This window comes from Emys orbicularis, chromosome 2, assembly GCF_028017835.1.
Source record: "Emys orbicularis isolate rEmyOrb1 chromosome 2, rEmyOrb1.hap1, whole genome shotgun sequence".
NCBI lineage: Eukaryota > Metazoa > Chordata > Testudines > Emydidae > Emys > Emys orbicularis.
The window spans coordinates 66,834,862-66,845,268 of NC_088684.1; the positions used below are offsets into that span (position 1 = coordinate 66,834,862).

The following is a 10,407-nucleotide window of genomic DNA, read 5'->3' on the forward strand; positions in this document are numbered from 1 at the left end:
GCTCACCGGTGGCGAACGGCGAGTATGAAAACTGGCTACGTGATTATTCAGCTTGGAGTTGAGAAGTCCACAGTGGAGTCTGAGAAGTCTGCAGCAGTGGTGGTTGCACTAGGGATTTGACTAACATTGCATAAATCACTGCATATGATCAAGGTGCACCATGTGTGTCCGGTCACAGAGGGGTTTGAACAACTTGGCTTCCCAAATTGTGCTGATGCCCATTCTGTGCAGATCTCATCAATCTATGGAATATATGAACTGCAAAGGCTACCGCTCCCTTGTGATGCAAGCCTTAGTGGATTGTTGATGCCAAGTCCTAGATATTTACATAAACTGGCAGAATTTTCAGGGATTGTGTCCTTTTTCAACACAGTCAGAATGGCAGTCTTCACACACCATGGACAGCATTTGGGCGTCCATCCACCCTGTAATTTTCAGAGATCCCTTGGCTTATTAAACCATATACTGATTACACCAGCCTTGACAGGTGTTGCTTCAGCTTCCATCCCATCAAGTTCAGAATGGTAGCACAATATACATCCGAAAGGATCCAAACCAAGCACAGTGATTTTGCTATTGGATACATTATCACCATGATTTCTAAGTGCTGTATTCTAGTGTTTGGGAAAGAAAAGAGGGTGATCCACAAGTGAGGGACCACAGAGGCAGAAATGGATGAAGAATTTCTTAAGCAAGAGTGAGAATCACTTGGTCAGGGTATTTCAACAGCCAGGCAAGGAGTATAATAGCCATTGGGCCAGATTCTCAACTGGTGTAAATTGATGTAGCTCTCTGATTTCAAGAGAGCTGTGCCATTTACACTAGCTGAGGATCTGGCCCACTATTTGTTACCTTTTGCCAATGGAGACACTGGGGACTCTGGTGGTGACTTTGTCACCGATATTTGTATAGTTGTTCTGTTACGGATTTGCTGGTGCTGGTTATTCTGCTTTGACGCTGTACAGTCCCATTTTAATCACTTGTAACTTTTAGCTGTTCACTTTGTCTTACCAATGAAATGATCTCTGTTGGTGAGTATTTTCTTTTTAACTTACATACCCATCCCATACTCAGTTTGACATCTGCAGAGCGGAAGGTTATTTTTCTTTCGACATGTAAGCGAAGAGGCAAATTAAATGATTTCTGTTGCTAGTCATTTTGTTTTCAATGTCCAAGCATTTTAACATCTGCAGGTGGCCAGATGTTTGGTTTTTGCCAGTGTTTTGGCAAGAAGGGAAACAACATTTTTTCTGGTTATGGAAGAGGCAATAAAATTGCCTCTGTTAATACATTTCACATGTACATAAAGGAAAGGCCACTGGTAATTGTATACATACGTATTCCTTGCTCATGTATCTTAGAGCATACCATAACAATAGACATAAAAAAAGGGACAAAAGCTATTATTTTTCTAACAACTCATATGTAGCTGTGCTGCAATAACTATAGGAGACACCACAGGTTTCTCAACCAACTGCAAACTATATTATATTTAAATCCAATGAAAGCTAATCTATGACTGAATGGACTTAAGGTTTTTTTCTCTCCTGGTTGTTGCCCAATGTGGGTTAGAGCCATGCTCCTGGATGGATCATTGGCAGCAGGATGGAATTTGGGACCTCTGGTTTTAAAAGCTTAAGCCTCAACTGCCTGAACTAAAAGACCCAGCTCTGTGTAGCAGGTACATTAACCTCTAAACATGACCCAGCCACCACTAGAAAGGGACAGAGTGCCATACTGGTGATGGTTATGGGTGACACATGCAGAAGGTGGGTCCATGGAAGAGGGGGAGAACTGAAGGAGCTCCAGTATGTTACGCGGCAGTCCTGCTGCTTTGCACTGGTGGAGACACAGTAATGGGAGGCCTAACAATGAGCTGAACAAGAGAGAAAGTGGAGGATGAAAGATTCAGGGGGCTCCTGGAATGGAACAGAAAAGACCAGGAGGAGGATCATAGGAGGTTGAAGGAGTATTTAGAGCCTGATGTTCCTGCACCCTTTGAAGCTCCCATTGACTTCAAAAGTGCAAGACTGGCCCCACAGTGTGGAGGCAGGAATGTGAAGAATCACTCACTCAGGTCCCAAATCAGCAAAACACTGAAGCTCTGCTTAATGTTAAGCATGAGCTTAAGTCCATCCCTTTTTGGCAAAGCCCAAAGCCTATGCTTAAGTCTCACTGACTTCAGTTAATGAATGGAGAATGACAAAATGCACATGAAAATGAAAAACAAAATTGGAGGCCACAGTTTGACAATGACACCTTGTTCAAGCTGTGAAAAAATAGATCAAAGCATATTGGATAGAAAAGAGATGGGGAAGCTATTAGCTGAGAAATATGAATGCTGGATGGAGGAGAGAATAAGGATGAGATAGTTGTCAAGAGTGTAAATTAAAGGGGGTGGCTGCAAGCTGAAAAAACAGAGATCACAGGGCAAAAAGAAGGGCTCTTTTCTCTGCTTGAAGCATGAGTGCATTACTCCCATTACTGTTAATTAGAGAAGCCAACATGCTCCATAGTGAACTGAGGGGTAAGAGTCCAATTTCTGAAATGAAAAATCCAGTGATGTTAATAAACTATGGGGAACAACTGGAATCAAGCAGTGATAATAGGAGTAGGCTGTTTAGGCACAAGATAGAGGGCTTGTTCCTACACTCATTGAAGTCAATAGCAAAACTCCTATTGACTTCAATAATGTAAGATCAGAGCCATAGACATCTAATTAGGTAAAATGAGAAGAAGAAGAAGAAGAAGAAAAAAGTGGTTATTACCTACCCGTAATTATTAATCTTTTAAACTGGTCTATGCTGTGTCTTCGAGACCTGTTTGCTACTCTCAAAACTATAAGGAGCCATGTTGTGGTCCATTTTATGGAATAGGATCAGCACCAAGTCCCGCACACAGGTGTGAATTCAACCTTATGCAGCAAGGCACTTAAGCACATGTTTAAATCCTGTTGATTTAAAATGGTTGCAGATTAGACTATGGGCATATTCCCAAATAGAATTGCCTCCAATAAGATTTAAATATGTGCTCAAAGGTGTTCATTTTCACTGTGTATTTTGTTGTTAATTCATTCTTTTTTTTTTAATTCTTAAACTCACAAACCAGTACTGGACCATCAGAATGATTAGTATTATAGTTATGGTATAGGGCATGGTGAAAAAATGTCACACCCTGCTTTGTCCCAGTCCCAGAATACAAGAAGAGGTTGCTTAGCTGAAAGCAGCTAAATGAAGAACAAATACAAAGAAATTATTTCATACAATGTATGGAATTCCCAGCCCCAAGAGACCATTGAGTGAAACCGTGAATTTTATGACTGAATTCTAAAAAGATATAGATAAATTATGTGGCCCTTACTAGCATTTGCATTTAAGATAATTAAGTATAATAAGTATTATTAAGTACATGTCATGCTTCCTGGCATAAACTGATCACCCTGTAAGGAGTCAGGAAGGCTTTTTTCTTATAAGGTTAGCATTGCACAATTGCCCAAGTGCACTATGTTTATGTTGTGTATTTTGGTTTTTGCCATTTGCAACCAGGCTCTGGTCACTACTGGCAGCAGAATGCTAGCTTTGATGGACCAATGATGTACTCTAGACTAGCTTTAAATTATAATGCTCCACAATGCACAGCCCAAGTATGAAACTGAATTTCAATATCTATCAATATTCCAAACATTCAAAATTGCCATGAAGGAAATTCTACTTGGAAATATGCCTGTAGCCTAATCTGCAATCCCACCTTCTGGTCTCCCTTTCAAAACCATCTGTTTCATTGATGGACAGGCTGATTTTAGAAGCCAGATGTGTTTTTGCAAAGAAGAAACTGTTGATCTAATAGGGGACAGAAATCCTGACAAAAGACAAAAAAATGTGTTGTTCAAGTCAATGTTTGAATGGGGACAAAATTAAGAATATTTTTTTCTAAAAAACATCAGTTTTGCACTTGAACGGCTCTCTGGTAATTACAAACTCACAAGCCTCTCCTAATGCATTCAGCAGACAGAATTTCTCGTTTAAAATAAAACAAAACAAAAAAACAGATGTCATTTTTTTACTATAGAGAGACACCTAGCACTGTATTCACTCATTGCTGCTGCCTGATCCTCTGTGCAGTCATTTACATATGTAGTGATTTACATCTGTGCAAAGAGGGTGTCAGTGTTGTGCACCCCTTTTACACTGAATGACCTGCAGGGTGCAGGGCTTCAGTGCCTTGGGTCCAATACATCTACCTGGCTAACTACTAGAGGGAGACCAATATCTGTTTGCACAGGAGTTAAGCCTATCAAAGGAAGAGTCAAGCCACTGACAATCACCTCTGTTCCTGTGTGGCCGATGTTTGGCATGCGCTTATAGAAGACAGAAGCATGTTCTCAACAGAAGGGAGTGTGGAAAATGAGAGGAAAGCTACACCAGTTGTAAAGAATCATTGACTTGAAGTGCAGTTCAGTGTGTGGGCAAAAGTGCATCGTCCTTGAGAATGTTGCAGTTGAGAGCCTCAGCTAAAGTTTTCAATTAGCAATAATCATGCCACAGTTTAACCTCACAAATTATGATACTGCCACTGCACATGGCCCATGAATCCAACAATTTGATCACCTCTGTCTTAAATTATTAGCTTTACCTTCACTTTTCTGATCAGTTATTTGGCTCATTTGATTGTGGTTGGGTTGTGCTAATATATTTATTTTAGCTGACATATGTAGCTGAATTGTCTGCCTCCAACAAGTCAAAAATGAAAGAAATGGAATAACAAAAGGAAATTGTTAATAATCCACATATATATTGTAAGAAATAGAAACATAATAATAAATGCTCAAAACAATACTATTAGAGTTTAATCTTGCTTACATTGGTATACTTGTACATTCACTGAAAAAGATAATTTGGGTAGGAGCAAAAGCAGCCCTTCAAATCTTACTAAAATATTTCCCTTCCCCTCTGCCTTAATTTCTGCTCTTTTAAATGGTCAGTGACAGCAGCGATGGCCCTTGTGTGCTCCATAACCGAGTACTATGCACCAGTATGGACCAGAAGAAGCCATACTCGTCTTGTTGGTGTCCAACTGAACACTACAATGTGGTGCATCACTGGAACCTTCAAGTCGACCCCAACACCTTGGCTGCTGGTGCTAACGCACATTGCTTCCCCCATCCATTTGCTGCAATACCACAACTCTTGGGGAATTCCAGAGGATCGTGGAAAATGAATGTCTCCCCATCCACCAGGACCTTAACAATGTCCCTCATCACTGCCTAAAGTCGCATAAGTCCTTTTGGACACATGCATTTATGCAACTTCAACCCTGATGAAGCTTGGAAAGCCGAATGAAGTTCACAAGAAGTCACAAATAAAGACCTTGTGAAAGACCCGACGCAGAAGGACCCTGGCTTTGATCTGCCACAAAGATCATGGGAAACCCTAAACCGCATCCGCACACACCATGGCAAATATGGATACTTGCTGCATAGTGGAAAATTAAAGACTCTCCAGTGTGCGACTGTGGTCACCCAAAACATACCATGGAACATATAACAACTCAATGCCCCTGCTCTGATGGGTTTGCCCTGCTGGAGGAAGGACTTCCCCTCAGTAATTGACAGAAAATGCTCCTCCCAGTGGTTCCGATTAAGCCAAGTCAAACCAAGATTAAGACAAATGTCAGGGTATCAAATCCTAAGTATGTTCACCTCATTTCATGGTCTGAACAGCTGCTTGCTTTCTGCCATTGTGTATGTTTTCCTGATTGCAGTTTTTTTTATTAACTTAGTGGCTGGCCATCTGTCATCATCAAGGACAACATAAGGCCTGATACCAAATCTGGGAAGACTAGGTAGGAGATATTTTCTCCTAATGGTGAGATTAGTGATGGGTGTTCATAGAAAGATTGAAAGGGTCTATTTGGAAAGTAGTTAAAGCAGTACCTAGGGATTGCAAAGGTTTATAAAGGACCTTGAGATCCCTAGATGGAAGGCACTATGGAAGTATAGAGTATTATGATTAAGTATTCAAACTTTGGATACATACTTGAACCCGAAAAATTGGACTAGCAATCATATGCAAATTGGCTTTGTTGTAAGATTTCTGTTATTTCCTGTTAATAACCAAGTTGGAAAATAGGCACGAACACCACTCTGGCATATTTCACTATTTGGCATCCAGAATAATCAGGAAGTGGAGAATCACAAAAAACTGGATGGAAAAAGAAAATCATAAAAAAATATTAACCACACTTTTATGAACCTCAAAATATCATTGAATTTGAGATAGAAGGTTCAGTTTGGTTCATTCTTTTTCTGAACAAGTTCAACCCTTCCTTGCTGGGATTTCAAAGAGAAAATTAAATGTTGTTTTTGCCTTAAGAGAGAATGACTCCCAGTTTGACTTTCCAAACTTCCTTTCAGAGAGCCTATTATGGCTTATATAATTACATTTGTTCTTGCTTTGTAATATGTGCTGAATATAAACTATCTTGGGGCATGCAGCTAACTACATCAGCTATATAACATTACACATTTTATTCAATGCCAATTAAGATACTAAACTTGTCTCCTATAAAAAAAAGGAACTTCCAACCCATCCCAAAAATCCCCTTAATCAAATACCTGTGTAAACTGGTGAGCCTTGCTGGGCCTCTATTAGATCAGCAAGATGGGATAGTTGTTGGGTCAAGGCTTTTGTACCACCAGCAGCCTTGAATTGAACATTCCCTCAAGAGCCCCAAACTAAACTCATCTTCTGCAGTATCAGAAGAGAGGTGAAGTCAATTTAGCTCTGCAGCCTGTTTATGCTTATGTTGGGTGCACCAAAGATGGGAGGTTATCGAGGAGCCTATTGTGGCTCCTTGATTCTCTGCCTGGCCCCAGGAACAGGTTAGAGCAGCCTTGTCCGATGATTATGCTCCCTTACTTAGCATGCACAAGCTAGAGATAGCAGGAGCACGTTTCACTCTGGCCATTCCATGTGCCTGTCCTTCCCCTCCTCCTCCTCCCCCCCCCCCCAACACACCAGCAGTACCTGGGACTGGGAGGGAAGTTTTAGTAGTTGCTGTGCTGACTCTTCACCTACTGAGGCTCACCTACACTAGGAGAATACCCAGAAGGGGTCTTGCAGTAGCTTGCCACTGACTTTGCATTGTCTGAGCAGCACAAAGGGAGCCGAGTAGGTCTGAGAATCTGTTCCATGGTCTATAAGGCAGCCAGAACTCAAACCATATTGGGATTTACTGGTAAAAGAACAACTTAAATGGCACATGAAAAAATGAAAAGCAAGCACAGATGTCATGCATTCCTTCTAACAAGCTCCACAAAGTGGGTAGAGCACCACAGCCTGGTTAAAGATTCTGAATAGTGTTCCAAGCACCTTGCTATATCATGGGATGACAAGGCATGGCTAACCATGCTACGATCGGAAAGGAAAAGTTACAGTCTCTGATCCACGAAAAATAAAATAGAATCAAATAAAACAAAATAAACCAACTACCCTACATTTGGCCACCTCAGTAACTTGATCTTCTAAATGTAGCTAACTGCTTACTTTCTTAGCAACAGATGGGCGGAACCACTCTATGATGGGTCAGATAACAACTCCTCTGTCACTTTGAGAAATTTTCCTTGGCCATTGAGCATCAGCTCCATCTTTCTTAGCTGGATTGAGTCTCAGCCAAGTAGCTCTCACTGAGGCCTCAGTTTCAACTAAAATTGGCAAAACTGAGGGAAAGCCCACTTGGCTCAAATGAAAAAGAGACACAGAGCTGTGATATCAGCATGATGGCACTGGCATTCAGACTGCCTCACTCCATCCCTCTGTGGTCTCACAAAGTTACTGAAAAGGTGACAAAATTATCTGTTGTACTTATATGGCCCCCTTCACTGTAGTATCTGAGCATAATTTTGAAGCTGTTGAAATGAGAGAGAGAGACTTTGAGTAGCAAACTCTCAACACTAACCTTTGGGTTCTCTCAGGGAAGGGAGAACAAAGTGCTCATGTGCCTCCATCTTGCCAAAGTCTGCAGCCATGTCAACAAACCCTCCTGGTCAGTGGTGTCAAAGGCAGCTGATGGATTAGAGCTTCTGACTTAATCTTTTTCAGATCTGAGGGCCACCCAAGGAATATTGCTTTCTGGTCCTTATAGGTGCCCTACATGTTTCAAGAAAGTAGTGTGTTACTGGAATACTAGCATACAAAATCTTTAAAGACTCATTTCTTGCTAAACTGCCTCAGCTTCAGTCTGCCAGCTGAGTGGGACCAGCCTGGGTTATATTTCAGTCACTTTTCCAAAATCCACTACTGCTGAGACCTGGATTATTCCTCTCTAAAAATTCAGTCCTCCTGTGTCTGAAGGTGAAATTCGGTTTAGCAGCAGGAAGGTGTTAACATGACCACATTATGGAGATTAACATTACAGCAAATCATCAAAAGAACCAGAAATATCCAATGCACTGAAGAACTCTATTTCTGATGAAAGTCTCAAGAAAGTAATAAGAGAACAGTACTATATAGTAGGTCAGTTATTAATTTTTCTTGGAATCCCAACAGAAACAAGAGCTGGCAAGAGTCAATATGTCTGCACTGTAATTTTTTACTTTTTATTTCATAACATGAGCCACATACCAATTAACTTTCTTTGCTCAGCTAAGTATTGTTTCACCTGCTTTTAACTAGGAGCTGCAGTCATGTTAGTACATGGATAGAAAAAGTATTCAGTTTCATTGTACCTACCATATGTACCTCTGTATTCTGTGATGAAGTGTCAGCTTGTGATACCCAACAGCAATATTCCTTAGTGAGTCACAACAGTAAGTCATACAACTCCCATAGTTAGAGCACTCTATGGGCCAGGTTGTACCCAGCTGTTGCATGGGTGTACAAGAGAAAATGAGGGAGGATGAAAGCATTCCCTCTTCCCTGTTGTGCCCCTGAGCAGGACCACACCTGCAATCCTTGAGCTTCTCTGGGAAGTCAAGATAATCCTGGTTATTACTTCTAGCCACCTCAAAAAGAGTAAGAAAGTTGTGATAGAGGCAGCCATGGCCACCCCTCTCCTAGTATTGGCCAGCTATGTTGGCTGAGCTTGGAAGGGAGTACACAGTACATCTTCTGAAAAGGTGGCTATGCTCCCTGGAAATTCTTGGAGCCACACATACAATGCCTCGGAGCTCCTGGTAGGGCAGTGCACCTCTCCACCACTCTCAATGCATTGCTGTGCCTCCAAGGCACAATTGAGACCTGAGCCAGTAAGAGATTCCACATTAGATAAGGGACTAGCAAAGGCAACTGTAAAGTTTAGTAAACATTCCAGAGGCAGGAGAAGACACACTTTTTTTTAAATATACTACTTAATTCAGTTGGAGTCTGCTCCCGCTTCTAGCAATGTCTAGTTCACACTGGGCATGCTCATAGGTTACCATATCTATTAGCACAGTCATGCTAGGTCATATGCTGAGCCTGTGACCAACTGTAGAGATGTGGGATATGTATGGCTGCATTTGTGAGGCCCTGGCTAAAGTAATTATGGGATTCTGACAGTATTTTGTTGGTATGTGCAAGCCTTTCAAAGAAATGGTGGACACACCACTACTTCAGTAATTTAAAACTAGACTGGTCAAATAATTGAGAATATACTACAGGGAAAAGTCCTGAATTACCAAGAGAATGGATATCACCTAGAAGTTAGCAATGGGAAAGGCCTTTTATGATGCTATTCTTTGATTCCTATGTTTGAGGCAGTGTATCGAGCAAAACATTCATGTTTGTAGGCCACATATGGCAAAATTCATACTGGCTGCATTTGTTACGAGGGGTGTTCCTTGTGATACTCAATATTGACCAAGTAGTAATTGAGGCGGCACAATGAAAATATCTATCTATCTATCTATCTATCTATCTATCTATCTATCTATCTATCTATCTATCTATCTATCTATCATCTTATTTCTAAGGCCAATGCCTGTTCATTCAATGCTGCCAAACTGGTCTCCTAGTCATTATGGCCCCATTCCATCAGGGACAGTTTGAATAGATAGTGAGATGTTTACCAACCATTCTCCTGTGATATTGGTAACGGGTACAATCTGACTAGGATCTCTGTGGAGATCATTCAGTCCCCCTGGGGGAAAATACATGCACCAATTTTGGACATGTTCCCTAGTGTCACTCATTCTATGGAACTAACACTCCGTCTGATAGGGCAGTGCTACTTGAGGTAGGTTGTGGGGGGGAAAGGTCATAACTTGTAAATAGAGACCCAAATGAATGGCTTTGTTAGAGCCAGTCCTGACTCAGGCACATATATAAATGTCATTAGTCTGTGCAATCATTCTATGTGAGGATTTCCTCACTTGAAATCAATGGTTTCACTCTGGCACTTCTATTATGATGAGAAAGAAAGAAAGGACAC

The 10,407-nt window shown here is 41.1% G+C and overlaps 1 non-coding gene across 1 annotated transcript; it reads right to left on the bottom strand.

Moving 5' to 3' along the window:
* Positions 1-4,450: 4,450 nt before the first annotated feature.
* LOC135875321 (U4 spliceosomal RNA) lies at positions 4,451-4,584 on the bottom strand. The gene has a single exon (XR_010561202.1). It is a non-coding gene; the product is annotated as a U4 spliceosomal RNA (small nuclear RNA).
* Between the last annotated feature and the right edge of the window lie 5,823 nt (positions 4,585-10,407).